The sequence below is a fragment of the Ovis aries genome, chromosome 18, assembly GCF_016772045.2.
Source record: "Ovis aries strain OAR_USU_Benz2616 breed Rambouillet chromosome 18, ARS-UI_Ramb_v3.0, whole genome shotgun sequence".
NCBI lineage: Eukaryota > Metazoa > Chordata > Mammalia > Artiodactyla > Bovidae > Ovis > Ovis aries.
The window spans coordinates 42,560,564-42,580,954 of record NC_056071.1 but is presented as its reverse complement, the minus strand read 5'-3'; the positions used below and the strand labels follow the sequence as shown (position 1 = coordinate 42,580,954).

At 40.5% G+C, this 20,391-nt stretch overlaps 1 long non-coding RNA gene and 1 pseudogene across 1 annotated transcript in view; one reads left to right on the top strand and one right to left on the bottom strand.

The window, feature by feature from the left end:
• LOC105603181 (uncharacterized) overlaps nt 1–20,391 on the top strand; it is a 346,432-nt gene that overhangs the window by 23,240 nt on the left and 302,801 nt on the right. The gene's annotated exons all lie outside the window — the stretch shown is intronic.
• Nucleotides 8,273–19,265, bottom strand: LOC114109039 (large ribosomal subunit protein eL8-like; annotated as a pseudogene).

The following is a 20,391-nucleotide window of genomic DNA, read 5'->3' as shown; positions in this document are numbered from 1 at the left end:
CTTTGCGGGCCCCATGGACTATACAGTCCGTGGAATTCTCCAGGCCAGAACCCTGCAGTGGGTAACCTTTCTCTTCTTCAGGGGATCTTCCCAACCCAGGGATGGAACCCAAGTCTCCCACATTGTAGGTGGATTCTTTACCAACTGAGTTATCAGGAAAGCCCTGAGGAAGCTCAGGATGTGAGAACACAGGATATTGGGCCCAGATAGCTGAGGTGCATATCAAAGGAGTGATTTCAGTAAGCGTAGACTCTTGCATCTTCCCATTTATAGAAAAGCAGTAAATTCCTTAACTTGGGATTCCTCGTTTTCTTTAATTAATAATTGTTTGATGTTCAGACTACCTGTCCTTTGTTGCAAAACTTCTATGTAACCTGGCTCCTCCCCTCACCTCCTTGGAGAAGTTCTCTCAGGGTTACTTGAGATGCTGTCTCCTGGGCATGAAGTCCTAAAAAATTCCTACCGAATAAAATATAACTCACAGTTTTTAGGTTGTAAATATTTTTTAAGTCCACACAATGACCTAGAATTCTTGGGTCCTTCAACTCACACACCATCGTCCACTGCTCAGGTGTCAACAGTTATTAAATTTCAGGATTCTCAAAGTTGGGATGCTCTGAGGAGTGGTTGGGGCCCAGGAATCTGAAACAAAGCAAATCTTTCAGTAGCCTTTAAAGTAAGAGTTTGAGTGGACAGGAAGGAAACCCCACTTTCAGGCTCCATAGCTTCATAGCTTCTTTCTGAGCTTTCAGGTCTGAGATACAAGAGGAGCCTTTTGAAGCAAATCTCTTATGATACTTTTATCTGTGTGAAATCTCCATTTAAAACCCTTTTAGTCATGGATGTGAAGCAAAGCTGGAAAGGGTGAAGCTTTTCAGAACCTGAAAAACAAGTTGTGTTAAAGCGAGTGAAGCCCTGCCCTCTCCCTAACTCGACCCTCAATCTGTGAGTACTCAGTTTCTTTTTCCTGCCACCTCCCGTTTCCAGCCATTTGGCTTGGCAGTATCATTTGTTGTGGTGGTGCAGTTGGGTCAAGTGAGACTAAGAAGGGGCAGTTTCTGAAGCTCTGTGTTTGCACACTCTGAGATTTTGGGTGCCTTTGGCTGAGGACCGAGTTGGCCCTGGGGGACAAACTGTGTGGAGCCACCTGTTACTCTCTGCTGCCCCCTTGGTGGAATATTCTCACAAGTCTCTCCAGGCCATCTGAGGAGAGGATTAGTTGTGTGGTAGTTTGTTACACCCCAATTGCACTCATTTCACACGTTAGCAGGCGAAGGCGACGGCACCCCACTCCAATACTCTTGCCTGGAAAATCCCATGGGTGGAGGAGCCTGGTAGGCTGCAGTCCATGGGATCGCGAAGAGTCAGGACATGACTGAGCAACTTCTCTTTCACTTTTCACTTTCATGCATTGGAGAAGGAAATGGCAACCCAACTCCAGTGTTCTTGCCTGGAGAATCCCAGGGACGGGGGATCCTGGTGGGCTGCCATCTATGGGGTCATACAGAGTCGGACACAACTGAAGTGACTTAGCAGCAGCAGCACACGGTAGCAAAGTAATTCCCAGAATTCTCCAAGCCAGGCTTCAACAGTATGTGAACCTAGAACTTCCAAATATTCCAGCTGGATTTAGAAAAGGCAGAGGAACCAGAAATCAAATTGCCAACATCAGCTGGATCCTAGAACAAGCAAGATAATTCCAGAAAAATATCTGCTTCATTGACTATGCTAAAGCCTTTGACTGTGTGGATCACAACTGTGGAAAATTCTTCAAGAGATGGGAATACCAGAATACCTTACCTGCCTCCTGAGAAACCTGTATGCAGGTCAAGAATTAACAGTTAGAACCAGACATGGAACAACAAACTGGTTCCAAATTGGGAAAGGAGTACATCAAGGCTGTATATTGTCACCCTGTTTATATAACTTACGTGCAGAGTACATCATGAAATGCCAGACTGGATGAAACACAAGCTGGAATCAAGATTGCAGGGAGAAATAAGCAGATGACAACACCCTTATGGCAGAAAGTGAAGAGGAACTAAAGAGCCTCTTGAAGAAGGTGAAAGAGAAGAATGAAAAAGCTCGCTTAAAATCCAACATTCAAAAAATGAAGATCATGGCATCTGGTCCCATCACTTCATGGCAAAGTGAAGCCACGAATTGATACTTTTGAACTGTGGTATTGGAGAAGACTCTTGAGAGTCCCTTGGACTGCAAGGAGATCCAACTAGTCCATCCTAAAGGAAATCAGTCCTGAATATTCATTGGAAGGACTGATGCTGAAGCTGAAACTCCAATACTTTGGCCACCTAATATGAAAAACTGACTCACTAGAAAACACCCTGATGCTGGGAAAGATTGAAGGCAGGAGGAGAAGGGGATGACAGAGGATGAGATGGTTGGGTGGCATCACTGACTTGATGGACATGAGTTTGAGTAAGCTCTGGGAGTTGGTGATGGACAGGGGAGCCTGGTGGAGAAGGCAATGGCACCCCACTCCAGTACTCTTGCCTGGAAAATCCCATGGACAGAGGAGCCTGGTAGGCTGCAGTCCATGGGGTCGCTACTAGTTGGACACGATTGAGCGACTTCACTTTCACTTTTCACTTTCACGCATGGAGAAGGAAATGGCAACCCACTCCAGTGTTCTTGCCTGGAGAATCCCAGGAATGGGGGAGCCTGGTGGGCTACCGTCTGTGGGGTCGGTACAAAGTCGGACACAACTGAAGCGACTTAGCAGGGAAGCCTGGCGTGCTGCAGTCCATGGGATTGCAAACAGTCGGACATGACTGAGCAACCGAACTGACTGATTTTCATTCAGATAATGATAATCTAGCCATTCGAGATACATGACTTTATAACATGGTAATTTTTATGTTAGTCAAATGTGAAATTTTCATTTATTTTTAAGATTCAGTAATATTTCATTGTATACCACATCTTTCAAGTGCAGATTTTCTATGGGAAACAGTAGACACAGTCTCAGGCCCAGTGGGGTCACAAAAAGTGGTGTAGAAAAATAGTCTGTCCTGGTTACTGAGATGCCAGGAGTTGAAGTGCAGCTACTTTTGGCAAATCACAGGTGTCTACACAAAAGCAAAACCTGCTCTGCTTCCAGTGTGTCTATACTTTTCACCTACCACAGTAAAAACAAAAATATAAACAACAAACTTTGCACCCTGAGATAAATCAGAGTCACCCTGACTGGTCTGATTTCCCAACTAATAAAATGTTGAATATTTCCAACAATCCTAGACTCTCCTCAAATAGTTTTATCTCCAATTTTTGCTGTGTTGTTGGCTGGAGATTGTCAGGAGCATTGTGAATATAGCTGTCTTATGAGCAAGTTGTTGCTTTCTTATCTTGAAGGGATAATGTAAACTTCGTAACCTTGGTAATACTGTGAATTTTTTGCTTTACGTCCTTCTTATGTTTTTTATTTGATGAACCAGTCCTTCTAAAGTCTGATTCCCTTGCTCTCTTTGAAGGTGCATTTTTCTTTCCTTTTCTAAATTCTTCTTTCTCTGGGTATTCCTTTGACACCTGTCATGTCTGGATCAGCTAAAATGCAAAAGCTCAAAGATGTTCTGTATTGATTTATGTTATTAGGTTACAATCAAAAATATTGATTTTGAAGTACTTTTAGACTTAAGAGAGGTGGCAAAAATAGTACGATGAGTTCCTGTATATTCTATATTCAGCTTCCCCTAATGATAACATTTTATATAAACTACAATTCATTATCAAACCAGGAAACTGATATTGGTATTAACTCAATTACAAACTTTATTTAGATTTTACCAGTTTTTATATGCACTCTTTTTTTTTTCAGGTATATAATTCTACAAAATATTATCATATGTGTAGTTTTGTATAAACACTGACATATTTAGGAGACAAAATTATTTCATTGCCATAAAAGAAACTTTGTGACTTCATCCCTTTATAATTAGTCATACTCTCCTTAAAACTTAATGCCTGACAAATAATGATTTGTTCTTTGTAACTTTGTCATTTCGAGAGTGTTATATAAATGGAATCATACATATAAACTTTTTTAATAAGATTTTTTTCTTTTTAGAATTGATTTTTGATCGCACTGGGTCTTCATTGCTGCTCACGGGCTTTCTCTAGCTGCGGCAGATGGGGCTACTCTTCCTTTCCGTGCACGGGCTTCTCACTGCGGTGGCTACTCTTGCTGCGGGGCACAGACGCTAGATGTGCGGGCTTCAGAAGTTGCAGCACTCAGGCTTTGTAGTTGCAGCTCATGGGCTCTAGGGCACACGGGCACAATGGCTGTGGCACATGGGCTTACTCTGCAGCATGAGGAGTCTTCCCCGGCCAGAGACTGACCTGTGTCCCCTGCACTGGCAGCTGGGTTGCCACCAGGGAAATCCCATATAAGCTTTTGAGATTTTTTTTTTTCACTTAGAATAATGCATTTGTGATCCTCAAGTTGTTATGCATATCAATATGTCTTTTTCCTTCCTGAAAGGTATTTCATTGTTTTATATACTGTACTGCAGCTTATTTATCCATTTGTCTGTTGAAACATATTTGGGTTGTTTCGAGTTTTTGGTTATTACATAGAGCTGCTATGGACATTTGTATAGATTTTTGTGTATAAAAATAAGTTTTATTTCTCTTGGTTTAGGTGAGAGTCTTATAAACTATATTTGCAATTGTATAAATTGTAAAAATTTATAAATTGTATAAAATTACTGATGTTAAGAAGTACTTCTTGAATTGTCCTGGGTGAATGTGAAAAGAGGTAACTTAATATATTAAGTGATACACTTAAGCCCAGTGAAGTCAAATGACATGGCATTTGGTGAGATTAATTGTTGACAGTATTTCAAACAAAGTCAAGTTCTAAGAGAACTGAGTCCTCACAAAACACATGTAGACAAACCTGCCAAACTCAAAAGCATTTGTCTGAAAGCCTCAGTACATTTCTATGTTGTGGAGAGTGACTTTGTTCCAGCAGAAAAACATCCATTTCATTATATTAAAACAATTGTTCATTTGGATTTTTATTGGTTTCATAGTTTGTTTTTATTTCATTTATAATTAAAAAACATTTTTATGGCTCTGGACCAGCATATAATCAGCTCAGCTAAAACCAGTATAGTATATATAATTTAGTAGTGGTGTTAGTATTGAATAAAGTCAAAGTGAGGAGGAAAGGGGACAGGGCACAACCTTTAAAAGAATAATGTAGCCATTGAGGATATGACAAAAACTGGTTAGAAGAATTAAGTCCAAGGTAGTGGATGATTTGACTTCCTATACACCTTGAGCCTCATTATACACTCATTGAAATACAAATTTAGTTCAGTTGCTTAGTCATGTCTGACGTTGTGACCCCATGGACTGCAGCACGCCAGGCTTCCCTGTCCATCACCAACTCCCGGAGCTTACTCAAACTCATGTCCATTGAGTCAGTGATGCCATCCAACCATCTCTGCCTCTGTCATCCCCTTCTCCTGCCCAGCATCAGGGTCTTTTTTAGTGAGTCAGTTCTTTGCATCAGGTGGCCAAAGTATAAGAGCTTCAGCATCAGTCCTTCCAATGAATATTCAGGACTGATTTCCTTTAGGATACACTAGTTGGATCTCCTTGCAGGCCAAGGGACTCTCAAGAGTCTTCTCCAACACCACAGTTCAAAAGCATCAGTTCTTCAGTGCTCAGCTTTCTTTATAGTCCAACTCTCACATTCATACATGACTACTGGAAAACCCATAGCTTTGTAATACAAAAGCATATGCTAAATACATACCCACAGGTACCTGACAATTCTGGGGCAGACCATAAAAGTCCAAAATGTGGGTGGTGTCCCAGTTCCTAGAAATCCCCACACCTTTCCCCAGGCAGTTAAAGTAATCCTTCTACTCATTTGTTGTTTAGTCACTAAGTTTGTATCTGACTCTTTGTGACCCCATGGACTGTAGCTTGCCAGGCTCCCCTCTCCATGGGATTTCCCAGGCAAGACAACTGGAGTGGGTTGCCATTTCCTTCTTTGGGGGATCTTCCCAACCCAGGGATTGAAACCCCATCTCCTGCATTGACAATTTGTATGGTTGTGAGAGTTAGACCATACAGAAGGCAGTGCTGAAGAATTGATGCTTTTGAATTGTGGTGCTGGAGAAGACTCTTGAGAATCTCTTGGACTGCAAAGAGATCAAACCGGTCAATCCTAAGGGAAATCAACCCTGAATATTAATTGGAGGGATTGATGCTGAAGCTGAAGTTCCAACACTTTGGCCATCTGATGTGAAGAACTGACTCATTTGAAAAGACCCTGATGCTGGGAAAGACTCTGGTAAAGACCCTGGAAAGACTCATTGGTAAAGATCCTGATGCTGGGAAAGGCAAAAGGAGAAGGGGACAGAGGATGAGATGGTTAGATAGCATCACTGAATTTGAGCAAACTCCGGAAGATAGCTAAGGATAGGGGAGCCTGGCGTGCTACAGTCCATGGGGTCATAAAGAATCAGACATGATTTAGCGACTGAACAACAACAACTGCATTGGCAGGTGGATTCTTACCACTGAGCCACCAGGGAAACCCTCCCAGTCATTAGCGTCTGAAATTACCCAGCCCATAAAATCTAACTGTCCCATATTTCCAGGCAGCTCTCACCTTCTGAGATGGGCCGCATTCTGCCTATGGAACATATGGCTTGCTCTTGAATCCTTTCTTGCCTGAAGCCAGGGACCCTCACTCTTTGGCCTGTCCCAGGAACTCATCCAAGACCTGGGATGTGACCATCCTCTCCCATTTTCCTGCAACCTCTTTACAAAGGATATTGATAAATATACTTCTTACCTATCACTTTGCCTCTTGCTGAATTCCTTCTGCGCTGAGGCGTAAAGAACTTGAGCTTCAGTATGTTTGGAGGCAAGCTGTGTAGTTTCTGTCAGAAGAGTGTAGTTTTGAGTTTCATCCAAGGTGTGTGGTTTTAAAAGGAATACATAAAAGCATCTATATTAAAAAATATGGATGGGTATTTATGCCATGTTTTACATTTGTATATATTAATATAGTTTGTTATATAGGATCAGAGATTAAAAAAAAAGGTGGCTTAAGCACATGTAGAAAGTCCACTCTCTCATAAACATCTGAGCTAGTCAGTTGTCCAGCACTGTAGCATCGTCATCTGGAGACCCCTTTTCCCATTAGTTTGCTCCCCTTGCCTTCTCCTAGATTGGTGCTTCTCAAAATTTAATGTAAATATGAATCACTTGGGGATATATATATATATGTGTGTGTGTGTATGTGTGTATATATATATATATATATATATATTTTTTTTTTTTTTTTCTCACTGCGCTGCTTGGCTTGAAGTTTCTTAGTTCCCCAACCAGAGATTGAACCTGGGCCCTTGGCAGTGAGAGCACAGAGTCCTAATTATTGAACCATCAGGGAATTCCCTGGAGATCTTATTTAAGTTGAGGAATCAACCTCAGTAGGTCTGGTTTGGGCTGATTGTGCACTTCCATAAACCCCCAGGCAATGCTGATGTTGCTGGTCACACAGAGCACATGTGAGCAGTTAGGTCCAGGAATATTGCCTTCATTCACATAGCTGAAGCTGGTTTGTCACCATTTCTTTGGATTTCCAGCCTGTGGGAAGGAGTAGAGAGGAAGTAAAGGGGCAGGTAGCTTCCTTATGAGAACATGACCCAGAAGGTATAGACGTTCTTTTCATGTACTTCTCACTGGCCAGAATATGGTCATTTGATCCCTCAGTTGCAAGGGAGACTGGGAAATGTAGGCTCGAGGTAAAATTTGAAGAATTCTATTAACTAAGAGGAAGATGGCGAGAACAAATATAAGGGAATTATAAACAGTGTCTGCCATGAAATTTAAAGAGAATTTAAGTCAAGACAGGATCTGTGAGAATATTTTTCCTTTTATGCTACTTATATGTGAGCAACACTAGTCTGAAGTATAATCTAAAGTGTATACTTCCTGTAGCACTCATGCAAGACTTTTTCATAATCTGTCCCTTTTCAGTGATCACACCCTTTGTGCCAGTTCTTTTGAATGATTTGCCTTTGCCTAAAGAAACACATTCTCATACCCCTGTGTCTTTGCACATGGTATTTCCTTTGTTCTTCTATATCATCCATCTGTATCCTAATTTAGGCTCATTGCCAAATCTGTATTGCTGAACAAGAGAAGCTCAGGCAGGGGTTTTGAGAATTTTTTCCTTTTTTAAGAATCTTTTATTACTTTTATTTACAGAAAGCTCAGTGGTGCATACTCAGCCCAGTTTGGTGGCCAGCTCTTTGGCCTTCGCCTTTTCCAGCTTGGTGATGAGAGCCACTGACTTTGTCCCCAAGACATTGCCTCCCCGCTGATGGTGGATCTCATCATATCTGTCATTGTAATTGGTCCTGATGGCTTCCACCAGCTTAGCCAGGGCACTCTTGTCCTCCAAGTTGACTTGTGTGAAGGCCACAGTGTTGCAGGTCTTCCTGTGGACCAGGCGTCCCAGCCGGGCCTTCCCCTTGATGATGCAGTAGGGAACCCCCATCTTTCAGTACAGGAAGACCATGTCATGAGCAATTACCACCAGCTGAGCATTCTTGTTCTCCACCAAGGTGGTGACAGTGTTGACCCCTGCTTGAAGGACAGGTGGCCTCTTGGTGGGCAGTTTGCTGGCAGTTTTCTTCTCCTCTTGGGGCAGCAACCTCTGCTTTGTCTCTTGCTTCATCTCTGGACTGTACTTGTGGGTCAGCTTAAGTAGATGAGTAGCTGTTTGTGGGTCCAAGGCCTGGTTGAATTGGTTAATTGCAGGAGGCACTTTCAGCTGCTTATAGAGAATAGCCCTTTGCTGCTGCAGCTGGATGTAGTGGGGCCATTTGACGAAGCAGGTGAGGTCCCTTTTGGGTTGGATAACCTGTCCAATGCCAAAATTCTTGGGCCTTTTCTTGAAAAGGGGGTTGACCACCTTCTTGGCCTCTTTCTTCACCACAGCGGGAGCCAGCGCCACCTTCTTCCCCTTGGCCTTCTTTCCCTTCAGCATCTTGAAGGGCTGGCAGAGAGAGAGAGAGAGAATTTTTTTTTTTTTTTTAACAGAGACACCCTCTTCAAGAGAGAATGGATAGATAAGCAGAGATGATTATTTGTTTGAAACCTCTCAAACTTTCTGTTCTACTGATGAGAGCTATGAGCTTACCTTCACACTTGAAAGAAGGCATGGCTCCAGGTTCTAGACCCTGTCTATCCTCCAACCTGCTGCAACATGAGGGGAAGGCCCACAGAGTTAAAGTGAGTTTTTGCTATACAGAGATTCTATGACAAACCTAGGAGTGAAATGGCTTGGATTCTATTGGATGATGTTATTGACTCATTGGGAAGCCTTCAGATACTCAATGTAATTAACTCCCTTACAGAATACTAGTTTTTTTTTTTTAAACTTAGGCTGGAATATGTATCAGGCTAAGATTTTCTTTCATTTGAGAATATTTTACAGTTGCCTACTGGTCATCAAAATTGAGTGTGTGCGTGTATTCTAGAAGAAATGTAAAATTCCTTTAGTTTTTTTTTTTTTTTTGTGTGTGTGGTTTATATTTCTAGTTAGAATAGAATTCTCAAGAAAATTTTCCTAGATGCAACTATACTTCATGATATTTCTTTGAGGAAATAACAAATCAACAAAAACTTCCCATAAAGTTTAAAGAACTCACTGCATTAAAAAATATTTTTATTTGGCTGTACTGGGTGTTAGTTGCAGCCTGTGGGATCTTTAGTTGCTAGTTGAAGTATGTAGGGTCTTAGTTCCCTCACCAGGATAGAACCTGTGTTTCCTGCAGTGGAAGCACAGAGTCCTAACCACTGGATTGCCAGGGAAGTCTCTTATTTCTATTTTTACGTATTTTATCCTCGTTCTATCAGGAGCTCATCATTGTTCTTTTTTTTTTTTTTAAATGATAATATACTTGCTGTTTTATATACTTTTTTCCAATGGCCTCATTGATTCATTTACCTAGACCTACTGGTTGAATTAAAAATGTAATACCATACATGAATGAAAATGTAATATCTTAAAATACTCTGGGCTTCCCTGGTGGTTCAGATGGTAAAGAATCTGCCTGCAATGTGGGAGACCCAGGTTCTATCCCTGGGTTGGGAAGATCCCCTGGAGAAGGGAATAGCAACCCATTCCAGTATTCTTGCCTGGAAAAATCCCATGGACAGAAGAGCCCGGTGGGCTACAGTCCATGGGGTTGTAAAGAGTCGGACATTACTGAAGCAACTTAGCATGACATATCAAGAGTATAGCCCCTGGCATCCAGGAGCTACTGATTTAAAGGCAGACAAAAATAATGGCAACAAAAAAGTGATGTTCAAACTGGGCTACAGGAAATGCTTTTGCTACCCGGTCCTTATTCTAGTCCAGTGTTTGTCCTCTTCATTCCATGTCTTCAGATTGCCCCTTTGGCGTCTTTCAGCAGAGTTGTACATCACACTGTGGACTCCCTGGTGGTAGTACTGGACCAGCAGTGTCTCCCTGGTCTTCCATGTGGAGAATGATGGATAGGAAAGGGAGCTGAGGTGTTTTCCTATACGTTCTCTCTGGGGTAGTGCAAAAGAGAGAAAGTGGGTTTGAAACCTAAGGTAAGATTTTGGCCTCTCTTGGCTTCAGTTTTTCATCTGTAAAATGGGGATGATAATACTTGCCTTATAAAATGATGTCATGATTATATGGAAAAAAAACAAAAAAGGAAGGGTACAAACGCTTACAGCAGTGCCAGACATGAAGTAGCTACAGCTGGTTTCTTGCTCCTCTTTGTAAGCCTCTCTAGCACACTCAGAACAGTGTTTCTCCCTGGAAAAAGGCTATGTTAGTTGTTAAGCTGCTCCAGTGACCCAGTCGATAGACTAAGAATTATGGTCCCCGGAGTCAATCGACCTATTGTTATTAAATTGCCTTGGCCCTGCCAGTTTCTGGAGTTGTCATTTTGCACTGTAATTGATTTACAGTTTTCTTCCTACCCTTCTCTTGCAGATGTAGGCACTAGATGGCACCATCTTACCAAGTATCAATGGCTTTCACAAACGGCATAACTTGTTCTTCCACTTGTCCAGTGCTTAAAAAAAAAAAAAAAAAAAAAAAAAAGACAGTTCTTACAGTCTGCTTCAGCATAGCCACATATTCCAGGCCATCAAAGAAATCTCTTTACAATTCTGTATTTCCTTCATTTATAATAGGGAATGTGTGATGCTTAGAAATCACCCAGAAGTTCACATATTTTATTTGGTTTAAGGGACAGAGAAAATTTGGAGTAGATTAAAAGGGAAACGATAAATTTGATTGGAATGGGAAAATGAAATGTTTGAGGAGGGGTCACATAAACATGGATTACTTTGTTTAAAGAATGGATAATTAGTCTCATGGTAGACTCTAACAGTGAAGTGCTTCTGGGGAAAAAGCTAAGCAACTGTTACTCTCCAAGAATAGAACAAGGAGAAATGGGCTTCATGACCACAGGAGAGAGAAGTTAATCACAAAAAAGGATTTTTGGAACCAAGAATATGTCACATCAGAATGAGGAAATTTTGTCACAACTTTCTTTATTAATGTGAAAAATAAATTATAAATAATCATGGTCTCAACATGATTATTTCGAGGATTATTTGCAGTCCTACTAGAAGACAGAGAAATGTTTTATCCTTTATTGTGATGATTATTTGAAACTGGACATGTGTAGGCTAGGGTGATGCTCACTGCAGTCTATTGGCACAGGCTAGGATTGGATATAACTTAACAGGAGATCAGTGATTTCAAAAGTGTCCCATTTTTATATGTATGTTACACACACACACACACACACACACACATGCTAGCATTTTTTTCTTGGTTTCTAAAATACATAAGAGCTAGATGAGAGGGAAGGCAGTGATCATAGGAAAAAAGAATCAGATATCTTCCTTGACACTCATTAAAATTTTTTTTTTATTTTTTATAAACTTTTAATCTTATATTGGGGTATAGCTGATTAACAATGTTGTGATAGTTTCAGGTGGACAGCAAAGGGACTCAGCCATACATATACATGTATCCATTCTCCCCCACAATTCCCCTCACATCCTCGCTTTCATGTAACATTGAGCAGAGTTCTCTGTGCTATACAGTACTGACACTTAATTTTTTGAAACTCTCATTTGTTACTTATCATATGATTGTTCAGACTGTGTGTTTTTTGTTTGTTTGTTAGTCCTTATTTACACTTGTAATAGCTGACTGATCAATATGAGTACATGTTCATGATTGCACACCAAGTCCACATGAGGGCACCAATTTTTATTTTATTAACTTTCTGCAGAGATTTGTCCAACAGTCCATCTAGAGAGTCACCCTGGGTGGATCTCCTTTTTTCCTCTCCTGCCCCACAAAATTGGTAGTCTTCCCTCCACAGTTCCAGTTTCATCCTGGACAAATAGCACTTGACTTTTCAGGTCCTTCAGATTCCTTAGGGCAAATAAAATATAAGATAATAAAACTCTCCATTGCTGATAGTGACTGGCCCTCATTGTTTAGCTTAGTTATATTATGCTAGCAATACTTTATTTTTTCAAAGATTATTTAGCAGGAAGGGCTGAGGTAGAGATATAGAGAAGGTGTTAGTGATGGAAGATTAGCATGAGGTAAAAAAAAAAAAAAAAAATCCAGTCCAGCAGTTTTTTCCCTTGCTGGTTATAGAGGTAATACATGTTCATTGTAGAAAATTTGGAAAAAACACAGACTAATGTAAAAAAGAAAGCAAAATCATTCTATATTCTACTACTTATAGATGATAAAATTAGTATTTTGAAATGTTTCCTTCCATGTAACTATAGGAATTTGGAAAAACTGAGCCAACTATTTGTAGAAAGCTGGTCTAGAAGATCACTGAAGGGTTGAAAGGTGAATTTTAAAAAAAAATTTATAGGAGTATAGTTGGTTTATAATGTGTTAGTTTCAGGTATACAGCAAAGTGATTTTTTTATTCATATACATATATTCATTCTTTTTAAGGTTCTTTTCTCATATAGGTTATCACAGAATATTGAGTAGAGTTCCCTGTGCTATACAGTCCTTGTTAGTTATCTATCTTATATATAGTAGTGTATGTATATTAATCCAACCTCCTGATTTATGCCTCCCCCACAGTTTCTCCTTTGGTAACCATAAGTTTGTTTTCAATATCTTTAAGTATCTCTGTTTTATGAATAAGCTCATTTGTATTATTTTTTAAAATTAGATTCCACATATGGGTGATTGCATATGATACTTGCCTTTCTCTAGCTTGATAATCTCTAGGTCCATTTATGTTGCTGCAAATGGCATTGGATCAGTCTTTTTCATGCCCGAGTAATACTCCACTGTATATATATTTATGTGTGTGTTCCACATCTTTCTTTTAAATTTTATTTAATTAAAAATTTTTTGACTGTGCCATGTGGCTTATGGAATCTTTGTTCCCTGACCAGAGGCTGAGCATATAATGTTGCTGCTGCTGCTAAGTCGCTTCAGTCGTGTCCAACTCTGTGTGACCCCATAGATGGCAGCCCACCAGGCTCCTCCATCCCTGGGATTCTCCAGGCAAGAACACTGGAGTGGGTTGCCATTTCCCTCTCCAATGCATGAAAGTGAAAAGTGAAAGTGAATTTGCTCAGTCGTGTCCTACTCCTAGAGACCCCATGGACTGCAGCCTACCAGGCTCCTCCGTCAATGGAATTTTCCAGGCAAGAGTACTGGAGTGGGGTGCAATACTGATATTAACCTGGGATTGGGTTTTGAGACTGATGGCCTGGGAGTGTATAGATTATAGAGTTAGATAAGGCAAGAGTTTGCTACAATGAATATACTTGCCTGTGGTTCAGGATTTAATGTTCTGCAAGGGCTCTTGAAGCCAGTCTCCGTACGGTGCTGGATGGCCCCTGGAAGCTTGGAAAGAATGATGACCACCACATTGCAGGAGATAGAAAGGCCAGAACTACCTCGGCATAGTATCAAGCAAGGGATCAAAATCTCAGAGCAGTGAGCATATGTGCCAGTTATCAGCTTATTATCTCTTAGCTCCAAATCCACTTTTTTTTTTTTTTTTTTTGCCTTGTGATTTTGGAGCTGGACTCCAAAATCATTTTTTCTTTGTTGTCTGGTACAATATTAGGCTTTCACAATGGAGGGTGCTGGAGGGATACTGCACAGCATAGGCGAGGAAGGAGCTTCTCTTTCTGGTTTTGGCATGCTTTTTTTCCTTTTTTTTCCCCTGATGGTGTGGCTACTTAACAGTGGGCAGAGGCCCATTGGTACTCACTCCCCTACAAGTTGCTTCAGGAATCCAGCAGGCTGTTTGCTGTGAACCAGCTCCAGGTTACTCAGTAAACTTTACAGGTAAGGATAGGAGGGTGACTGGTAATCAGAATGTTTTTGTCCACAGGGTTCTCCCGCAGAAGCCAAGTGATCATGGTGTAATTATGAATGAAAGGGATGGGCATTCTTCTAGAATATTGCTGCATTCATATAGCAGAAAGTAACATCAATACAAATTCCACATCTGCTGGTCAGCAACCTGATTTGAATTGCCACAATGGAGAGTCATGGCCATTCACCCATTTTTCAGACCTGAGCCAGTTCACAGACTCAGAGTTCCTTGATTGAAGGGCAGCTGGGTCACTTTGGGAAGGACTTTGTGTTGTTGCCACAAGTATATACTGTACATCTTCTCTCAAGACTTCCCTAATGGGACTAGTGCCTGTCTGCTAGAGTAAATGTGCATTGAGTAAAAGACCTCTGGGTTTCACTAGATACTGGCTCTGTACTAATCCTAATTTCCGGGGAAGTAAAATGCTAGCAAAGCCTGGTAGTCAGAGTGGGGGCTTATGGTAGTCAGATGACAAATGGAAACTAACTCACAATGGCTCCAGTTGATTACGGACCCTTCCTGTGGTTGTTTTCCCATCTCCTGAATGTAATATTGAAATATACACTATTGGCAACTGCCAGAATACCTATGCTGGCTATGTTACCCAGCAGGCAAGCAACCTAAACCAGCAGTAGCTAGCCAAAGGGAGAGGGATCTAGAAATAACAATAGAGAATCATAAATGTGTGGTATCAATTATAGCTTCAGGACCAACTGTAGTGGTAGAGACTATGATTTGTCATACTAACTTCCTTCTGTAAAAAGAATCATACAGCTAATAAGAATAATCATAAATTATAGAGCTCATATATTCTTACACTCACCATTCTAGGTGCTTCACATTTATAAACTCAGTCTTCAAAAAGGTCTATGAAGTTGGTAGTTATAGTTTTACAGATAAAGAAACTGTTGTTTCTTAAGTTGTAACTTAATGATAGAGAGTTGAGAGGGATGTGGATGATAGAATACTTTTAGCATGAAATAATCCCAAAAGAACTCATAATAGACTTTTGATCCTTTGCTTTAAGGTGGATTGGATGAATAGCAGATTTGGTGGTGGGTGGGTGGATGCAAAGAGAACAAGTGTTCCAGGTAGAGGGAATGGAATAAACAGATGTACAGAGGGAGCAAATAGAGATGTATTCTGGCTGACTAATAGATACAGGACTTTGTTTAGAGAGCAAGACTGGTGATGTGAAGGAATGGGAGATAAAATTTTAAAAGTAGAACTGGGTCATCCTGGGTAGAATTCTGAAGTCAAGTTAAAATTTTTGAATTTTATTTTTGGCAGTTACAGGGAATGACAGGATTTTTAAGGACATATGTGACATGATCACAGTACTCTCTAGAAGAGTGGTTTCCAAATATCAGGTGGTAAAACTAATCCTGTTCTGGCTGCCTAAGAATTATTTGGGTCCTTGAAGGACATTTGCTCTTGTTAAAAACATTTGTAAGATATTGATTTACCCCTGAATGTCTTTGATATTTGCAGGACCATTTGGTTCTGTCTAAAACATTTATAAGACATTTGGTCTATGCCGAAGGTCCTTGATATCTGGTCCTGTCCAAACTGTAATGGACCAACTATATTAATGGATGCTTTGGATAGAACCAAGCCACTGTGTGGATCACAACAAACTGTGGAAAGTTCTTAAAGAGATGGGAATACCAGACCACCTGACCTGCCTCTTGAGAAACCTATATGCAGGTCAGGAAGCAACAGTTAGAACTAGACTTGGAACAACAGACTAGTTCCAAATAGGAAAAGGAGTATGTCAAGGCTGTATATTGTCACCCTGCTTATTTAACTTATATGCAGAGTACATCATGAGAAATGCTGGGCTGGAGGAAGCACAAGCTGGAATCAAGATTGCCTGGAGAAATATCAATAACCTCAGATATGCAGATGACACCACCCTTATGGCAGAAAGTGAGGAGGCACTAAAAAGCATCTTGATGAAAGTGAAAGTGGAGAGTGAAAAAGTTGGCTTAAAGCTCAACATTCAGAAAACGAAGATCATGGCATCTGGTCCCATCACTTCATGGGAAATAGATGGGGAAACAGTGGAAACAGTGGCAGACTTATTTTTTGGACTCCAAAATCACTGCAGATTGTGACTGCAGCCATGAAATTAAAAGATGTTTACTCCTTGGAAGAAAAGTTATGACCAACCTAGATAGCTTGTTGAAAAGCAGAGACATGACTTTGCTAACAGAGGTCCATCTAGTCAAGGCTATGGTTTTTCTAGTAGTCATGTATGGATATGAGAGTTGGACTATAAAGAAAGCTGTGTGCCAAAGAATTGATGCTTTTGAATTGTGGTGTTGGAGAAGGCTCTTGAGAGTCCTTTGGACTACAAGGAGATCCAACTAGTCCATCCTAAAGGAAATCAGTCCTGAATATTCATTGGAAGGACTGATGCTAAAGTTGAAACTCCAATACTTTGGCCATCTAACGTGAAGAACTGACTCATTTGAAAAGACCCTGATGCCGGGAAAGATTGAAGGCAGGAGGAGAAGGGAAAGATTGGATGGCATCACTGAGTCAATGGACTTGAGTTTGAGTAAACTCCTGGAGTTAGTGATGAACAGGGCAGCCTGGTGTGCTGCAGTCCATGGGGTCCTAAAGAGTTGGACATGACTGAGCAACTGAACTGAACTGAAGCTTCAAAGTTCTTCTGGCACAGACAACTTGTCTTATGAACCAAGTATCTCATGGGCTTTTTGGATTGGATAAAATGTCTGCTAACCATTTGGAGACATTTAAATAATACAGACCTCTGGGACATGCCTGAGGAATGACCAAGCATATGTCTCTATTGACTGTCCTTTTTCCTTCTCCCTGTGGCCAGGTTCTACTTCCACTTTTAAGTGAAGGCCCCCATTTTTCTTGCTCCTTCACATTTACTTGTGACATCAGTTAACTGTGACTTCTGGTTATGTACATATTTCATCTGAGGTTATTCAACTCAGACCTCAAATGTTTGGCAACCTTAGCTTTTTTCTTTTTCTGAGATGTTGCTAATAAGAGTCATGAAGATTAAAAAAACTGAGTTTTTCTGATACTTTTTAAAAAAGAGAACCTTAGGTTTCTCTTTTTCCTTTTCTTTCCTAAGCTAAATAGTATCTGTCCTTTTAATGGTTTAGCTTATGTCATGGTGTCAGACCTTTATTCTATCAGGTTCTAGTTTTCCTGTGATCCCCTGGGGTGGTGGCACTCAGAATGGCATACAGTGCTTTAGATATTCTTTTTTTAGAAATTAAAAAAATTTAACAAAACTTTTTATTTTGTAATGGGGTATAACCAATCAACAATACTGTGGTAGTTCAGGTGAACAGCAAAAAGGACTCAGGCATACATATACATGTATCCCTTCTCTCTCAAGCTCTCCTTCCTTCCAGGCTTCTGCTCCAGATATTCTGATCCACACAGACTAGAGTGGGACCATTATCCTTCCTCCCCCAGACTAAACTGGACTCTAGGTTTCACAACTCAGATGGATTCATAGCACAATAGCTCCATCATTCTGCTGCTTCTTTTAAAGCCATCGCTGCTAAAGTCACTAAGACTTTCCCATTCTAGCTCTTTCTTATCTCTCACAATTGTATGTGCAGTTGGTTCTTAGAGAGTTACTAGGGAACTGGGCTCACTGCTTTAGCCAATTTATTATCCCATCTAGTTTTTTGGTGATGGGCAATTTAGTGTAATATTGCCACAGTTGTGATTCTATCTTTTGCTTAAAAAAAAAAATGAGCACAGAGAGATGATATGGGCTGGGGTGTGGGAGGGGGGTTCAGGATTGGGAACTCATGTACACCTGTGGCTCGTTCATGTCAATGTATGGCAAAACCAATACAGTATTGTAAAGCAAAATAAAGTAAAAATTAAAAGTAAAAAAAAAAAAGAGCACAAAATGCTTTCTTAGAAAACGCACTAGGTTTGGTTATATTCCTTTACTTTCCCCCATAAAACTAAAAAGCAAACTGTTTTGTTTATATGTTTTATCATAAGTCACAAAGAATAAGAACTTTCAAAATGGACTTTGGTTTTGTTCTTTAGCTGACAGAGATGTGTCCTGGTCACTAGCTTTTTAAAATTTTGGATAGGTAGACACAGAAAAGAAACTTGGTACTGAGGTTGGTAAAAATGTGATAATGTATTCTTCAAAAGAAATTAAGATATAATGCATATGCCATAAAAGTCATCCTTCAAAGTATGTACTTCAGGGTTTTTTTAGTATAGGGTTGGCCAAAAAGTTTGTTTGGGGGAAAACCCAAACAAACTTTTTGGCTAACCCAATATATTCACAAGGTTGTGAAAACTATCGCCACTAATTCCGGAACATTTCCATTACCTCCAAACAAATTTTGTACCAGTTAATAATCACTATAAAAGCCTCTTTGTCCCCAGCCCCACTGGATTCTGACTTCCTGTATTATCTATACAGATCCCTGGGACACACCTGTGTGGAACTTTGAGCCTTGCACTCTGAGAGCTGATGGCACAGGTTTTCATTGGCAGCCTAAATTGTGCAGAGGAGAATCTTGCATTTATATTGTCCCAACTCTTCATCTATTCAACTATACTGGGTTCTTAGGAAGAGAGGAACTCATTTTTGACAGAAAATGAGAATTTTGTTCAACATCATCTCTTCCACCTGGGCTTCAGCTTTTTCAATATTTATGCTTCTCTTTACAGCCAGATGACTGTTCTCTTTAAAGAAAAGAATTAAAATAGAAGTTGAGCAGTTCTACTTTCTCTATAATCTGCTAGTATCGCACCATAATCTCTACCTAACAGATTTACATCTTCCATGTTCCTGCCTGAAACAAAATCACAAAAAAATCTTATTATTCTTTGCTGTCTTTTGCATCACTTGTGCATTCTAGGGGCTTCCCTAGTGGCTCAGCTTGTAAAGAATCCACCTGCAATGTGGGAGACCTGGGTTCGATCCCTGGGTTGGGAAGATCCCCTAGAGAAGGGAACAGCTACCCACTCCAGTATTCTGGCCTGGAGAATTCCATGGACTGTATAGTCCTTGGGGTCACAAAGAATCAGACACGACTGAGTGACTTTGACTTTCACTTCCTGTGCATGCTGGGCTTCAGCCTTCCTGACACAATTCCTATTTGATCTGTGCCAAATTTTGCGTGTAATTTTGACCATGGGTCCCTTGACCCCGTCCATGGTATGTATATTCTAAATTTGAATCTGAACTTTCTAGGACACTATATATGTGGTCACATTGATCCTTGCTCTCCTTTTTTCCTTCCAGGAATAATTTCTGGAAGTTAGGTCTGATTTTTATTGTTGAAAGTCCCATCCTTCCTGCAAAATCTCCCCTTGTAGGACCACAGACTGTGGACCCCTGCTATGCTTTCTTCCTGCCGTAGGGCAAGAGGGCTTGCCTCTAGCTATACCAGCTCTCCCTTCCATAATGGTCATCACTCCAGGATGACAAAATCCATTGCTCCCCAAGGTTCCTGTTACTTCATCCTCAGCGAAATTCTCCCACGCTGGTCCAGAAGAGTAGTAGTAGTCTCATTATATCCTCCACCTCTGAGAGATCATACTGTCAGGTTGGATTTGTCAGATGTACCTTCATAAATGGACTTGGACATTACCTTTCTAAGACATTTGTAGTATGTGATCATTTGTTCTTTTATGAACATTCAGGAAGTATAACTTGTATAAATCGACCTGAGAGCAGGGATGAAAGGAAGGGAAGAAGCTTGTATCCCGAGCTGATGAACAGCAGGGCCACATAGGCATATACCTTGTTTCTCCAGACGATGATGCTATTTTAATCACTACTTTTTTGGAGTTGTTAGGTAATTTATTTACTTTTCCATACAGATAGATGATTAGGTTAGAATTCTAGTGTTACCATAACTATATGACGTTGGGCAAATTACCTATCCTTTCTTAGCTTTCTTGGTAGAATGAGAATGAGAATGCCTAGCTC